This window comes from Nansenia antarctica (genome assembly GCF_963989245.1).
Source record: "Nansenia antarctica genome assembly, chromosome: 2".
Classification (NCBI taxonomy): domain Eukaryota; kingdom Metazoa; phylum Chordata; class Actinopteri; order Argentiniformes; family Microstomatidae; genus Nansenia; species Nansenia antarctica.
Window position 1 is genome coordinate 14860976 of NC_137675.1, and position 17235 is coordinate 14878210.

General features: G+C 47.1%; 2 pseudogenes across 2 annotated transcripts; both read right to left on the reverse strand.

Moving 5' to 3' along the window:
* Window positions 1-293: 293 nt before the first annotated feature.
* On the reverse strand, window positions 294-2598 carry LOC308149853 (transcriptional regulator Kaiso-like; annotated as a pseudogene). The gene is made up of 4 exons: window positions 2473-2598; window positions 1711-1845; window positions 884-1594; window positions 294-766 (listed from the first exon to the last, which is right to left on the reverse strand). The product of its transcript is annotated as a transcriptional regulator Kaiso-like (transcript).
* Window positions 2599-7892: 5294 nt separating this feature from the next.
* LOC308149854 (transcriptional regulator Kaiso-like) lies at window positions 7893-10197 on the reverse strand (annotated as a pseudogene). Its single transcript has 4 exons — window positions 10072-10197; window positions 9310-9444; window positions 8483-9193; window positions 7893-8365 (listed from the first exon to the last, which is right to left on the reverse strand). The product of its transcript is annotated as a transcriptional regulator Kaiso-like (transcript).
* Between the last annotated feature and the right edge of the window lie 7038 nt (window positions 10198-17235).

The following is a 17235-nucleotide window of genomic DNA, read 5'->3' on the forward strand; positions in this document are numbered from 1 at the left end:
TTTTCTAAATCTTTGGATTTGGACAAGTAACTTGAGCTCTAGGACAAGTAAAAGATAAGTTCACTACCTGAAAAAGCTTAATGTCAAGCCTTGCTTGATAATAAAAACATTTGTATAAAATAAATAATTATAAATAAATTAATGATATACCGTCCTACACACAACTAAACAACGGCTGAACACCGTGAAAAAGGACAAAAGGTGGATTACATGGACCCAGAACACATCCATCATTCAGAAGGGAACTCCACTTAAAAGGCACAAATCCCAGAGCAGTGAGTTAGCGACCCGACTCAATACGTCTCAGGTATGACAAACTCAAACTCTGAGCCTACGGGGGCGTTCGCATGGGTCCCTGGCCGGGTGTGGGCACCTGGTCGAGCGTGTGCCTCTGGCTCGACAAAGATGTCATCCCAGTTCAAATTCTTGCCCTGGGCAGAGGCCTGAAGCGCATGAAGCTATCCCCTCTCGGGGTTAATGTGATGCACGATGCCTTCTTCGTTGATGACAGGAATCCCTCCTGAGTCCTCACAGACATAGGAGTAGGGCTTCAACTGCAGGGTTCTGCAAGGAAGCAGGCGGTACAAGTTGTTATCGGTGTCATCCTTCTCTTTCCTCCCTGAGGGATCCTGGTTGTGTGCCTGTTTGCAGTGAGTAGACAGCAGCTGGTAGTTAATAAACATTTCATTACATATCAGGCACTGATATCTTCTTTCGCCTGTGTGGTGAATCTCATGTTTCGTTCTGTACTCTGCCACTCTAACCACTGTTCCACTCCAAGCGCGTCTGTTCGGGCTGGGTCGGGTGATAGTCCATTGTCATTGACAAACAGAGAACATCAAGTCCTATTGATGTATGATGTGTTTTTGATGCACCGTTTCACTGTAGTTACTGTCAGAGTTTGAAGACTCCCAGGAGTGCGTGTTGAAGTGACGCCTGAGACTTGTCAGGCACACGTAGGGACGCTTGCAAATGACACACACGTAGAAGGTCTTCCCATCCATGATTAGCTCGTAGTGATCTTCCTGCTCGGTTTTTGCTTTCTTCTCAGCCTGGGGTTCCCCCACGTGGTGAGAGAGAGGATGTTTCACAAGGTCTTTGAGGAGTGGCCATTAGGCACTTCTTCCCTCTACTGTTTTTAGAATCTCCCTCCCCTGGGTCCTCCTTCATAGGGACAATATCATATGTGTTCTCTCCGATGTTAGCGTATACCTTGCAGCCTGGAGACAGCGAGTCGATCTCTGAGGCCTTATCAAGTGTTATGGTCTTTTTTTGCTGCTGTGATTGCTTTGGGAATGTTAGGGCTTGCCTTGTTTATATCACTGCCAGGGGACTTGACATCTAAGAGCTTGATTCTGAAATCACCCTGTCGAGCCGGTGACTTCTCTAGAACGGTAGTTACTTGCTTCTTGTGGACCCCTACTATGTCATGATTTTCTAGGGGCAGTGAAGTGCTGAGGGGTTCAGGGATGAAGCTGCTCGTCCTAGCAGGTGTTGTGGGTGTATTGCATGAGGAGACTCCAGCAGGTGAAGGAGGGAAATTGGAGCTGGTGTCTGGAGACACCATGGGGCTACTCAGAGGGCTGTGGTCTTGCTGGGTTTGAGGGGAGCAGTTGAGTTGGGACAGCTTCCCGCTGTCCTTTTTCAATGGGGCTGGTTTAGTTTTCTCTTGAGTGTATATCTCCATGCCATCCACACAGCCCTGTCTACCCAGCAGCAGTCACCTAGAGCCCGCAGGGCCAGGTGGTTCCGCTTCATGCTCTTGTAGCGGACCTTCTCCCCTTCTGCCAGGCGGGCCCACTCCACCACGGAGAAATGTCTCCGCACGTCCTCAAACTTGTCCTCCTAGCGGGGAGAAGGCGTGTCAGCCTCCAGCATAGGTGTGTGTCCTCAACACTTCTCATGCTTAACTACTACTAGTCCAAAGGTAGGAGGTTCAAATATGTCCAAAGGTAGGAGGTTCAAATCTCCCCCCAAAAATAAGTGCAGCAGACTTTGTAGAATCTAGTCCCGTAGAAAAAATGGAGAGCTAGAGAGGGACGAACATAAAAATAAAAGTTCGGATTCGGTGTGTGTGCCTTGCTTAGCCTTGCTTAGCCAACAAGAATGTCCATTGAAATATGACGTGAGGTATCTATTAGTTCCAAACATAGGAACATATAGCAAGCCTTTCATGTATCAATATGTTGTTGATAAAATGCTTCGGCTTGTGCAGGTGAATCAAAAAAGTGGGTAGCGCCATTGAAGGAGGCCCGCAGACGAGCTGGGTATTATGAGACCAAACCGTATCCCTTTCTTGTAGAGAGCGGACTTGATGTTATTGAAACGAGCGGCTCGTTTCTTCGCAGTGACCGGGCTGAAATCCTCAGGTAGAATTTGATGGAATGTCCCTGGCTGGTAGGAAACATCGCGGTGTTCTCTGGCCCATTGAAAAACCAGCTCCTTTTCCATCATGTAGAGGTGGAATCTCACTCTCGCCCTGACGGGGCCTGTACTGGACCTCAGACTCCGGTGAGCGCGGTCAAGCTCTGGGGGCTCAGGGAACGATTCTGGATCTGGACCCACCACCTCGCGGAACAGGGCTGACATGAACTGCATTTTCACCCTCTATGTCCTCGGGTAAACCCACCACTCTAATGTTCTGCCGTTTGGAGCGGGATATCAGATCCTCCACTTTAGTTTGAAGCGAGTCGTTCTCCGCGGTCGCGGAGGTTAGCTTCGCCTGCAGAGTGGACACCTCGTTCTCCAACCCCGTGATCCTGTCCCTGTGATCGGTGAGGGCAGTTTCCATGTCGCTAATGGTGGAGCTATGCGTAGACACAGTAGAGCGAATGGAATCCAAAGATGCTTTGATTGGAGCTAGAGATGTCATCAGGGAAGCTTCCAGGGATGAGGTAAGCTCTGCTGCCAAACTTTTCCGTGACTTTTCAAGTTCTTTGATGAGGGTGTCACTGTTGATTGTGAGGGGGGCTGAAGCTAGCATATCGCTACTAGCACGCGCCATTTTGGTGGGATCAGGCAGGGATGGCGAAGTCGACGTTTGAGTAATGTTTTTACCCGTTGCTCGTTAAGTCTGCCTGCTCATCTTAAGTTGTGGTCTAGGGTTGTTAATAAAATAAGATATATAAAAATAAATACTGAAAAGTGGCTTTATGAAAACGGATATGCTAAAGGAAATGGAGCACACGCACGATGTGACTTTCCTCTACATCACTCAACCGGAAGTCGGTCTTAAGCGGTAACATTTGCATTGGGTATAATAGTCTAGGAAGCACATTCATCTTAATCAGGCTAATTCTGCCCATCCATGATAGAGGGAGATCAAACCACCTGTCAAGGTCATTTTTGATTGATGTCAGGATTGGTGTAAAATTTAGTTTATACAAATCGTCAATGTTCGCTGATACTCTAATGCCCAGGTAAGTAAAGCCTGAAGTTGACCACCTGAAAGGGAAATTGACGAGCCGTCTGGTCCCCAAAGTCACCTAATGGCAGGGCCTCAGATTTGTCATAATTAATTTTGTACCCTGAAAATTGACCGAATTTATTAATTATTGATAATAAAACAGGTATTGAGCACTCTGGGTCGGTAATGAACAGTAATACATCATCAGCATAGAGCGAAATCCTGTATTCAGTGTCTCCTAATACGACACCTGACAGTCCCTGATGATTCCTAATAGCCTCTGCAAGGGGTTCGAGCGCTAACGCAAATAATAGAGGCGACATAGGACAGCCCTGACGCGTGCCCCTACTCAAGGGGAAAACGTCAGACGCTGAACCATTTACCATGACCCTCGCAGCCGGCGATTTGTATATAAGTTTAACCCAGTCAGTAAAACCAGAGCCCAATCCAAACCTGTCGGACAAACAGATACCCCCACTCCACTCGATCAAACGCTTTCTCAGCATCCAATGAAATAGCAAGGACCCTTTTCTTTGTACTTTGTGAGAATTGTATTACATTAAGGAGCCGTCGAACGTTGGAGTAGGAATATCTGCTCTTGATAAATCCTGTCTGATCCGGTTTAATTAGAATGGGCAGTACCTCCTCCAATCTTCTTGCAAGGAGTTTAGATCTAGTAGTATAGTGAGGCTGCTGTCTGGGCCTGTGAGGCTGCGCTCTGTGAGGCTGCTGTCTGGGCCTGTGAGGCTGCTCTCTGTGAGGCTGCTGTCTGGGCCTGTGAGGCTGCTGTCTGGGCCTGTGAGGCTGCTCTCTGTGGGGCTGCTCTCTGTGAGGCTGCTGTCTGGGCCTGTGAGGCTGCTCTCTGTGAGGCTGCTGTCTGGGCCTGTGAGGCTGCTCTCTGTGAGGCTGCTGTCTGGGCCTGTGAGGCTGCTCTCTGTGGGGCTGCTCTCTGTGAGGCTGCTGTCTGGGCCTGTGAGGCTGCTCTCTGTGAGGCTGCTGTCTGGGCCTGTGAGGCTGCTCTCTGTGGGGCTGCTCTCTGTGGGGCTGCTGTCTGGGCCTGTGGGGCTGCTCTCTGTGAGGCTGCTGTCTGGGCCTGTGAGGCTGCTCTCTGTGAGGCTGCTGTCTGGGCCTGTGGGGCTGCTCTCTGAGAAATAGCAGATTTACATTCTAAAAAGGGGGTCTATTTGACCCCCAAGACGGCTCTACTAGTAGGTAAAATAGGCACAGCTGTTGTAGTGTTAAGCCCCAGTGTGCTGTCCTTAATCACCAGCGCTACCAGAGACTCATTCCACATTCAGGCCCTGGAACTCAACTCAATCAATCTTCTGAAAATCAATCTGATCACCGGGTGAAACCCACACAGTACTACTATACCCAGTTGTTCATGGCGAAAATGATTTTCATGGTGAAAATGGCGGTCAGTCGTTCAGTCAGTCAGAAGTCACGGCCCCCGTGGTTGACAGCTACTGGTGGCGGGTGAGGGACCGTCACTGCTGGTCTGTACTTACTTACCGGGTCCCCTACTACTTATCTACTCACAGCTGTGTTTCTACAAACCAACGACTGAGCTAATAAGAGGATAGAGTTGATCCTGGACTTGATGTGTGCTGCACCATGACTGATCTGTGTGTGCGTGTTTGTGTGTGCGTGTGTGTGTGTGTGTGTGTGTGTGTGGTTCTGACTGGCTTGCTTGGAGAAAAAACTGTACTTAGCTGGCTAGCAGCAAAACTGTACTTGGCTGGCTAGCAGCAAAACTGTACTTGGCTGGCTAGCTGCAGAACTGTACTTGGCTGGCTAGCAGCAAAACTGTACTTGGCTGGCTAGCAGCAAAACTGTACTTGGCTGGCTAGCAGCAAAACTGTACTTGGCTGGCTAGCAGCTAAACTGTACTTGGCTGGCTAGCAGCTAAACTGTACTTGGCTGGCTAGCAGCTAAACTGTACTTGGCTGGCTAGCAGCAAAACTGTACTTGGCTGGCTAGCAACAGACGAAAATGAGTACACAAAGGAACATGTGTTGCAATTCAGGTGGTACTGTATTGTCACAATAAACAAAGAACTCTCAAAACATACTCAACAGTTCATCAAAGCCCTAAAAGTTCAGTTCAGCTCAATCACAGTCAATTGTATCTCACCCCGCTCCCACACAACGAACGCAAGACTTACAGTTTTAACAGTCTGTCAGTCCGATAGCTTAGTGGTGTCGGGTTATTGGAGTCTCCTGACTGTAATCTGGAATACATGATGCACCTCTCTGCATTTGCTGGGAGTGCTGCGGTACAAATTCTGACACAGAGTGTGACAGCATTTTGGACGGCCCAGATGATACACAGTTTCCTCTTGGCTGCTTGAGTTTATTTTGCATCTGGTTCTGTTGGCTGTGATGAACGCCGCAGTTGCTTTCGCACTTTTCTTAAAGTGCGCCACAAGTCGCCTTGCAGCAGCCACGGTACGGTGTACAGGGTCGTGTCTTAGTGCTGCATTAACGCAAAGCTGAAGTGTGTGTCCAGCACAGCGCACCCCCCTGACAGTCCCCCACGCCTCCTCCTCCTGCAGCCTCTGAGTGCACAGAATCATATTAGCAGCATTGTCGTGCACAACTGCAACTCTTTTCTCTGCAGGTATAGCATATGCATCGACCGCCTCTCCAAGTCTCTGTGCAATATTTTCAGCTGTGTGACTCTCCTCCATTGACTTGGTCTCTAACACACAGTTCTTCATTCCCCAGTCATTATTTATCATATGAGCTGTCACCGTCATGTACGCTTCCATCTGTAGACTGGTCCATATATCCGTTGTGAAACTAATTGCAGAGCACTTCTCAATGTCGCTGCGCACTTCATCCCGTATGCATCTGTGCTGATCTGTAAGCGCATAGGAGAGAGCCTCTCGTGTCGGCAAAGTATACGCTGGCTCCAGTGTTTCGATTAGGCGTTTAAACCCTTTTCCTTGCACGATATTTATAGGTCTCATGTCTTCCGCAATAAACGAAACTAAAGCCTTGCTTATGGCTTGCTTTCTGCTTTCCGTAAGCTTCTTAGTCAGCGTGTCACCAATGGTTGTTTGTCGTGAGGTGTCGGCTGACGTTGAAGCATCCGTTTTTTTCAGACAATGCACCTACAAAAGCAGATGATTACAATTCAATTAGCCAACTTGGTAACACAACTAGCCATAGCATAGGCATAGCCTTATTATTTATTTTTTATTTATTTATTTATTTATTTGTTTATTTTTTGGGGGGGGGGGAGTTCAAGAGGATCCCTTTATTTTATAGAACAGAGAATAATGATTCAAGTTATTTACATATTTCACACTAATAAATCCCAACTGACTAATAAATACAACCTGTTACATTAATTCACAATTTCCCTTCATATGGCTGTAACAGAACATGCAGCCAATCACATCATGTCAGGATCTGAGCAACAGAAGGTTGATTTGTCATCGCTGAGTAACATCGTTACTGCCAAGAGTAATGATCTTGAGTGACTTTAAAACCAGTGTGGGTTTCTGCCCCAAATGTATGAGAGTTATGCTTAGCACAGCTGCATGAAAAATAAAACACACTGATGCACACTTTCCTAGGACTCTTCTTTAGACCAGACAACCATTGCTTCTGTGCAGTGTTAATTTTGGCAGGCCCCCCAGCCACCCAGTGGCATAGCCTTATTAATGTGTTGTGTGGCGTCGTGTACAGCGATACTTACGTTTTTTAGGTGATTTGACAAACTCGTTGTAGAGTTGTGATATGCCAATTTCTTCTGGCATATCTGGCACTCGGCTTTTTGGGTGTTGTCTTTGCATATTTTAAAGTGTAACCACACGCCTGATGACTTCTTCGACATGTCTGCTGCACACGTCCTTGTTGTTTTCAACACAGAGAATCTTTCAACACAGATTGAACGAAGCTTCGAAGTATTTAAGACAGCCCTAATATTGACACTATAATATCACGCAACAGCCCGTCTGGCACCAACAACCATGCCAGGTTCAAAGTCACTTAAATCACCTTTATTTCCCATTCTGATGCTGGTTTGAACTTCAGCAGATCGTCTTGACCATGTCTACATGCCTAAATGCATTGAGTTGCTGCCACATGATTGGCTGATTAGATATTTGCGTTAACAAGCAGTTGAAAAGGTGTACCTAATGAAGTGGCCGGTGAGTATAATATATTATTATTCATATTATTGCTTTTTCTAAATCTTTGGATTTGGACAAGTAACTTGAGCTCTAGGACAAGTAAAAGATAAGTTCACTACCTGAAAAAGCTTAATGTCAAGCCCTGCTTGATAATAAAAACATTTGTATAAAATAAATAATTATAAATTAATTAATGATATACCGTCCTACACACAACTAAACAACGGCTGAAAACCGTGAAAAAGGACAAAAGGTGGATTACATGGACCCAGAACACATCCATCATTCAGAAGGGAACTCCACTTAAAAGGCACAAATCCCAGAGCAGTGAGTTAGCGACCCCACTCAATACGTCTCAGGTATGACAAACTCAAACTCTGAGCCTACGGGGGCGTTCGCATGGGTCCCTGGCCGGGTGTGGGCACCTGGTCGAGCGTGTGCCTCTGGCTCGACAAAGATGTCATCCCAGTTCAAATTCTTGCCCTGGGCAGAGGCCTGAAGCGCATAAAGCTATCCCCTCTCGGGGTTAATGTGATGCACGATGCCTTCTTCGTTGATGACAGGAATCCCTCCTGAGTCCTCACAGACATAGGAGTAGGGCTTCAACTGCAGGGTTCTGCAAGGAAGCAGGCGGTACAAGTTGTTATCGGTGTCATCCTTCTCTTTCCTCCCTGAGGGATCCTGGTTGTGTGCCTGTTTGCAGTGAGTAGACAGCAGCTGGTAGTTAATAAACATTTCATTACATATCAGGCACTGATATCTTCTTTCGCCTGTGTGGTGAATCTCATGTTTCGTTCTGTACTCTGCCACTCTAACCACTGTTCCACTCCAAGCGCGTCTGTTCGGGCTGGGTCGGATGATAGTCCATTGTCATTGACAAACAGAGAACATCAAGTCCTATTGATGTATGATGTGTTTTTGATGCACCGTTTCACTGTAGTTACTGTCAGAGTTTGAAGACTCCCAGGAGTGCGTGTTGAAGTGACGCCTGAGACTTGTCAGGCACACGTAGGGACGCTTGCAAATGACACACACGTAGAAGGTCTTCCCATCCATGATTAGCTCGTAGTGATCTTCCTGCTCGGTTTTTGCTTTCTTCTCAGCCTGGGGTTCCCCCACGTGGTGAGAGAGAGGATGTTTCACAAGGTCTTTGAGGAGTGGCCATTAGGCACTTCTTCCCTCTACTGTTTTTAGAATCTCCCTCCCCTGGGTCCTCCTTCATAGGGACAATATCATATGTGTTCTCTCCGATGTTAGCGTATACCTTGCAGCCTGGAGACAGCGAGTCGATCTCTGAGGCCTTATCAAGTGTTATGGTCTTTTTTTGCTGCTGTGATTGCTTTGGGAATGTTAGGGCTTGCCTTGTTTATATCACTGCCAGGGGACTTGACATCTAAGAGCTTGATTCTGAAATCACCCTGTCGAGCCGGTGACTTCTCTAGAACGGTAGTTACTTGCTTCTTGTGGACCCCTACTATGTCATGATTTTCTAGGGGCAGTGAAGTGCTGAGGGGTTCAGGGATGAAGCTGCTCGTCCTAGCAGGTGTTGTGGGTGTATTGCATGAGGAGACTCCAGCAGGTGAAGGAGGGAAATTGGAGCTGGTGTCTGGAGACACCATGGGGCTACTCAGAGGGCTGTGGTCTTGCTGGGTTTGAGGGGAGCAGTTGAGTTGGGACAGCTTCCCGCTGTCCTTTTTCAATGGGGCTGGTTTAGTTTTCTCTTGAGTGTATATCTCCATGCCATCCACACAGCCCTGTCTACCCAGCAGCAGTCACCTAGAGCCCGCAGGGCCAGGTGGTTCCGCTTCATGCTCTTGTAGCGGACCTTCTCCCCTTCTGCCAGGCGGGCCCACTCCACCACGGAGAAATGTCTCCGCACGTCCTCAAACTTGTCCTCCTAGCGGGGAGAAGGCGTGTCAGCCTCCAGCATAGGTGTGTGTCCTCAACACTTCTCATGCTTAACTACTACTAGTCCAAAGGTAGGAGGTTCAAATATGTCCAAAGGTAGGAGGTTCAAATCTCCCCCCAAAAATAAGTGCAGCAGACTTTGTAGAATCTAGTCCCGTAGAAAAAATGGAGAGCTAGAGAGGGACTAACATAAAAATAAAAGTTCGGATTCGGTGTGTGTGCCTTGCTTAGCCTTGCTTAGCCAACAAGAATGTCCATTGAAATATGACGTGAGGTATCTATTAGTTCCAAACATAGGAACATATAGCATGCCTTTCATGTATCAATATGTTGTTGATAAAATGCTTCGGCTTGTGCAGGTGAATCAAAAAAGTGGGTAGCGCCATTGAAGGAGGCCCGCAGACGAGCTGGGTATTATGAGACCAAACCGTATCCCTTTCTTGTAGAGAGCGGACTTGATGTTATTGAAACGAGCGGCTCGTTTCTTCGCAGTGACCGGGCTGAAATCCTCAGGTAGAATTTGATGGAATGTCCCTGGCTGGTAGGAAACATCGCGGTGTTCTCTGGCCCATTGAAAAACCAGCTCCTTTTCCATCATGTAGCGGTGGAATCTCACTCTCGCCCTGACGGGGCCTGTACTGGACCTCAGACTCCGGTGAGCGCGGTCAAGCTCTGGGGGCTCAGGGAACGATTCTGGATCTGGACCCACCACCTCGCGGAACAGGGCTGACATGAACTGCATTTTCACCCTCTATGTCCTCGGGTAAACCCACCACTCTAATGTTCTGCCGTTTGGAGCGGGATATCAGATCCTCCACTTTAGTTTGAAGCGAGTCGTTCTCCGCGGTCGCGGAGGTTAGCTTCGCCTGCAGAGTGGACACCTCGTTCTCCAACCCCGTGATCCTGTCCCTGTGATCGGTGAGGGCAGTTTCCATGTCGCTAATGGTGGAGCTATGCGTAGACACAGTAGAGCGAATGGAATCCAAAGATGCTTTGATTGGAGCTAGAGATGTCATCAGGGAAGCTTCCAGGGATGAGGTAAGCTCTGCTGCCAAACTTTTCCGTGACTTTTCAAGTTCTTTGATGAGGGTGTCACTGTTGATTGTGAGGGGGGCTGAAGCTAGCATATCGCTACTAGCACGCGCCATTTTGGTGGGATCAGGCAGGGATGGCGAAGTCGACGTTTGAGTAATGTTTTTACCCGTTGCTCGTTAAGTCTGCCTGCTCATCTTAAGTTGTGGTCTAGGGTTGTTAATAAAATAAGATATATAAAAATAAATACTGAAAAGTGGCTTTATGAAAACGGATATGCTAAAGGAAATGGAGCACACGCACGATGTGACTTTCCTCTACATCACTCAACCGGAAGTCGGTCTTAAGCGGTAACATTTGCATTGGGTATAATAGTCTAGGAAGCACATTCATCTTAATCAGGCTAATTCTGCCCATCCATGATAGAGGGAGATCAAACCACCTGTCAAGGTCATTTTTGATTGATGTCAGGATTGGTGTAAAATTTAGTTTATACAAATCGTCAATGTTCGCTGATACTCTAATGCCCAGGTAAGTAAAGCCTGAAGTTGACCACCTGAAAGGGAAATTGACGAGCCGTCTGGTCCCCAAAGTCACCTAATGGCAGGGCCTCAGATTTGTCATAATTAATTTTGTACCCTGAAAATTGACCGAATTTATTAATTATTGATAATAAAACAGGTATTGAGCACTCTGGGTCGGTAATGAACAGTAATACATCATCAGCATAGAGCGAAATCCTGTATTCAGTGTCTCCTAATACGACACCTGACAGTCCCTGATGATTCCTAATAGCCTCTGCAAGGGGTTCGAGCGCTAACGCAAATAATAGAGGCGACATAGGACAGCCCTGACGCGTGCCCCTACTCAAGGGGAAAACGTCAGACGCTGAACCATTTACCATGACCCTCGCAGCCGGCGATTTGTATATAAGTTTAACCCAGTCAGTAAAACCAGAGCCCAATCCAAACCTGTCGGACAAACAGATACCCCCACTCCACTCGATCAAACGCTTTCTCAGCATCCAATGAAATAGCAAGGACCCTTTTCTTTGTACTTTGTGAGAATTGTATTACATTAAGGAGCCGTCGAACGTTGGAGTAGGAATATCTGCTCTTGATAAATCCTGTCTGATCCGGTTTAATTAGAATGGGCAGTACCTCCTCCAATCTTCTTGCAAGGAGTTTAGATCTAGTAGTATAGTGAGGCTGCTGTCTGGGCCTGTGAGGCTGCGCTCTGTGAGGCTGCTGTCTGGGCCTGTGAGGCTGCTCTCTGTGAGGCTGCTGTCTGGGCCTGTGAGGCTGCTGTCTGGGCCTGTGAGGCTGCTCTCTGTGGGGCTGCTCTCTGTGAGGCTGCTGTCTGGGCCTGTGAGGCTGCTCTCTGTGAGGCTGCTGTCTGGGCCTGTGAGGCTGCTCTCTGTGAGGCTGCTGTCTGGGCCTGTGAGGCTGCTCTCTGTGGGGCTGCTCTCTGTGAGGCTGCTGTCTGGGCCTGTGAGGCTGCTCTCTGTGAGGCTGCTGTCTGGGCCTGTGAGGCTGCTCTCTGTGGGGCTGCTGTCTGGGCCTGTGGGGCTGCTCTCTGTGAGGCTGCTGTCTGGGCCTGTGAGGCTGCTCTCTGTGAGGCTGCTGTCTGGGCCTGTGGGGCTGCTCTCTGAGAAATAGCAGATTTACATTCTAAAAAGGGGGTCTATTTGACCCCCAAGACGGCTCTACTAGTAGGTAAAATAGGCACAGCTGTTGTAGTGTTAAGCCCCAGTGTGCTGTCCTTAATCACCAGCGCTACCAGAGACTCATTCCACATTCAGGCCCTGGAACTCAACTCAATCAATCTTCTGAAAATCAATCTGATCACCGGGTGAAACCCACACAGTACTACTATACCCAGTTGTTCATGGCGAAAATGATTTTCATGGTGAAAATGGCGGTCAGTCGTTCAGTCAGTCAGAAGTCACGGCCCCCGTGGTTGACAGCTACTGGTGGCGGGTGAGGGACCGTCACTGCTGGTCTGTACTTACTTACCGGGTCCCCTACTACTTATCTACTCACAGCTGTGTTTCTACAAACCAACGACTGAGCTAATAAGAGGATAGAGTTGATCCTGGACTTGATGTGTGCTGCACCATGACTGATCTGTGTGTGCGTGTGTGTGCGTGTGTGTGTGTGTGTGTGTGTGTGGTTCTGACTGGCTTGCTTGGAGAAAAAACTGTACTTAGCTGGCTAGCAGCAAAACTGTACTTGGCTGGCTAGCAGCAAAACTGTACTTGGCTGGCTAGCTGCAGAACTGTACTTGGCTGGCTAGCAGCAAAACTGTACTTGGCTGGCTAGCAGCAAAACTGTACTTGGCTGGCTAGCAGCAAAACTGTACTTGGCTGGCTAGCAGCTAAACTGTACTTGGCTGGCTAGCAGCTAAACTGTACTTGGCTGGCTAGCAGCTAAACTGTACTTGGCTGGCTAGCAGCAAAACTGTACTTGGCTGGCTAGCAACAGACGAAAATGAGTACACAAAGGAACATGTGTTGCAATTCAGGTGGTACTGTATTGTCACAATAAACAAAGAACTCTCAAAACATACTCAACAGTTCATCAAAGCCCTAAAAGTTCAGTTCAGCTCAATCACAGTCAATTGTATCTCACCCCGCTCCCACACAACGAACGCAAGACTTACAGTTTTAACAGTCTGTCAGTCCGATAGCTTAGTGGTGTCGGGTTATTGGAGTCTCCTGACTGTAATCTGGAATACATGATGCACCTCTCTGCATTTGCTGGGAGTGCTGCGGTACAAATTCTGACACAGAGTGTGACAGCATTTTGGACGGCCCAGATGATACACAGTTTCCTCTTGGCTGCTTGAGTTTATTTTGCATCTGGTTCTGTTGGCTGTGATGAACGCCGCAGTTGCTTTCGCACTTTTCTTAAAGTGCGCCACAAGTCGCCTTGCAGCAGCCACGGTACGGTGTACAGGGTCGTGTCTTAGTGCTGCATTAACGCAAAGCTGAAGTGTGTGTCCAGCACAGCGCACCCCCCTGACAGTCCCCCACGCCTCCTCCTCCTGCAGCCTCTGAGTGCACAGAATCATATTAGCAGCATTGTCGTGCACAACTGCAACTCTTTTCTCTGCAGGTATAGCATATGCATCGACCGCCTCTCCAAGTCTCTGTGCAATATTTTCAGCTGTGTGACTCTCCTCCATTGACTTGGTCTCTAACACACAGTTCTTCATTCCCCAGTCATTATTTATCATATGAGCTGTCACCGTCATGTACGCTTCCATCTGTAGACTGGTCCATATATCCGTTGTGAAACTAATTGCAGAGCACTTCTCAATGTCGCTGCGCACTTCATCCCGTATGCATCTGTGCTGATCTGTAAGCGCATAGGAGAGAGCCTCTCGTGTCGGCAAAGTATACGCTGGCTCCAGTGTTTCGATTAGGCGTTTAAACCCTTTTCCTTGCACGATATTTATAGGTCTCATGTCTTCCGCAATAAACGAAACTAAAGCCTTGCTTATGGCTTGCTTTCTGCTTTCCGTAAGCTTCTTAGTCAGCGTGTCACCAATGGTTGTTTGTCGTGAGGTGTCGGCTGACGTTGAAGCATCCGTTTTTTTCAGACAATGCACCTACAAAAGCAGATGATTACAATTCAATTAGCCAACTTGGTAACACAACTAGCCATAGCATAGGCATAGCCTTATTATTTATTTTTTATTTATTTATTTATTTATTTGTTTATTTTTTGGGGGGGGGGGAGTTCAAGAGGATCCCTTTATTTTATAGAACAGAGAATAATGATTCAAGTTATTTACATATTTCACACTAATAAATCCCAACTGACTAATAAATACAACCTGTTACATTAATTCACAATTTCCCTTCATATGGCTGTAACAGAACATGCAGCCAATCACATCATGTCAGGATCTGAGCAACAGAAGGTTGATTTGTCATCGCTGAGTAACATCGTTACTGCCAAGAGTAATGATCTTGAGTGACTTTAAAACCAGTGTGGGTTTCTGTCCCAAATGTATGAGAGTTATGCTTAGCACAGCTGCATGAAAAATAAAACACACTGATGCACACTTTCCTAGGACTCTTCTTTAGACCAGACAACCATTGCTTCTGTGCAGTGTTAATTTTGGCAGGCCCCCCAGCCACCCAGTGGCATAGCCTTATTAATGTGTTGTGTGGCGTCGTGTACAGCGATACTTAAGTTTTTTAGGTGATTTGACAAACTCGTTGTAGAGTTGTGATATGCCAATTTCTTCTGGCATATCTGGCACTCGGCTTTTTGGGTGTTGTCTTTACATCGTTCTGTGATAATAGAGTATGATCATCGTTCTGTGATAATAGAGTATGATCATCGTTCAGTGGTAATAGAGTATGATCATCGTTCAGTGGTAATAGAGTATGATCATCGTTCAGTGATAATAGAGTATGATCATCGTTCAGTGATAATAGAGTATGATCATCGTTCAGTGGTAATAGAGTATGATCATCGTTCAGTGATAATAGAGTATGATCATCGTTCAGTGATAACAGAGTATGATCATCGTTCAGTGATAATAGAGTATGATCATCGTTCAGTGATAATAGAGTATGATCATCGTTCAGTGAAGACACTTCTTTGACTTGTTTGTGTGCATCCTGATGCTCTGGGAACATCTCAATGAGCTTCGAGTATGAGCGAGTTGCTTTCTCTCTGCTGGCTATGGAATTGCATAACACCGCTAAGCTGATTGTTGAAGCTTCGAAGTATTTAAGACAGCCCTAATATTGACACTATAATGTCACGCAACAGCCCGTCTGGCACCAACAACCATGCCAGGTTCAAAGTCACTTAAATCACCTTTATTTCCCATTCTGATGCTGGTTTGAACTTCAGCAGATCGTCTTGACCATGTCTACATGCCTAAATGCATTGAGTTGCTGCCACATGATTGGCTGATTAGATATTTGCGTTAACAAGCAGTTGAAAAGGTGTACCTAATGAAGTGGCCGGTGAGTATAATATATTATTATTCATATTATTGCTTTTTCTAAATCTTTGGATTTGGACAAGTAACTTGAGCTCTAGGACAAGTAAAAGATAAGTTCACTACCTGAAAAAGCTTAATGTCAAGCCCTGCTTGATAATAAAAACATTTGTATAAAATAAATAATTATAAATAAATTAATGATATACCGTCCTACACACAACTAAACAACGGCTGAACACCGTGAAAAAGGACAAAAGGTGGATTACATGGACCCAGAACACATCCATCATTCAGAAGGGAACTCCACTTAAAAGGCACAAATCCCAGAGCAGTGAGTTAGCGACCCGACTCAATACGTCTCAGGTATGACAAACTCAAACTCTGAGCCTACGGGGGCGTTCGCATGGGCACCTGGTCGAGCGTGTGCCTCTGGCTCGACAAAGATGTCATCCCAGTTCAAATTCTTGCCCTGGGCAGAGGCCTGAAGCGCATGAAGCTATCCCCTCTCGGGGTTAATGTGATGCACGATGCCTTCTTCGTTGATGACAGGAATCCCTCCTGAGTCCTCACAGACATAGGAGTAGGGCTTCAACTGCAGGGTTCTGCAAGGAAGCAGGCGGTACAAGTTGTTATCGGTGTCATCCTTCTCTTTCCTCCCTGAGGGATCCTGGTTGTGTGCCTGTTTGCAGTGAGTAGACAGCAGCTGGTAGTTAATAAACATTTCATTACATATCAGGCACTGATATCTTCTTTCGCCTGTGTGGTGAATCTCATGTTTCGTTCTGTACTCTGCCACTCTAACCACTGTTCCACTCCAAGCGCGTCTGTTCGGGCTGGGTCGGGTGATAGTCCATTGTCATTGACAAACAGAGAACATCAAGTCCTATTGATGTATGATGTGTTTTTGATGCACCGTTTCACTGTAGTTACTGTCAGAGTTTGAAGACTCCCAGGAGTGCGTGTTGAAGTGACGCCTGAGACTTGTCAGGCACACGTAGGGACGCTTGCAAATGACACACACGTAGAAGGTCTTCCCATCCATGATTAGCTCGTAGTGATCTTCCTGCTCGGTTTTTGCTTTCTTCTCAGCCTGGGGTTCCCCCACGTGGTGAGAGAGAGGATGTTTCACAAGGTCTTTGAGGAGTGGCCATTAGGCACTTCTTCCCTCTACTGTTTTTAGAATCTCCCTCCCCTGGGTCCTCCTTCATAGGGACAATATCATATGTTCTCTCCGATGTTAGCGTATACCTTGCAGCCTGGAGACAGCGAGTCGATCTCTGAGGCCTTATCAAGTGTTATGGTCTTTTTTTGCTGCTGTAATTGCTTTGGGAATGTTAGGGCTTGCCTTGTTTATATCACTGCCAGGGGACTTGACATCTAAGAGCTTGATTCTGAAATCACCCTGTCGAGCCGGTGACTTCTCTAGAACGGTAGTTACTTGCTTCTTGTGGACCCCTACTATGTCATGATTTTCTAGGGGCAGTGAAGTGCTGAGGGGTTCAGGGATGAAGCTGCTCGTCCTAGCAGGTGTTGTGGGTGTATTGCATGAGGAGACTCCAGCAGGTGAAGGAGGGAAATTGGAGCTGGTGTCTGGAGACACCATGGGGCTACTCAGAGGGCTGTGGTCTTGCTGGGTTTGAGGGGAGCAGTTGAGTTGGGACAGCTTCCCGCTGTCCTTTTTCAATGGGGCTGGTTTAGTTTTCTCTTGAGTGTATATCTCCATGCCATCCACACAGCCCTGTCTACCCAGCAGCAGTCACCTAGAGCCCGCAGGGCCAGG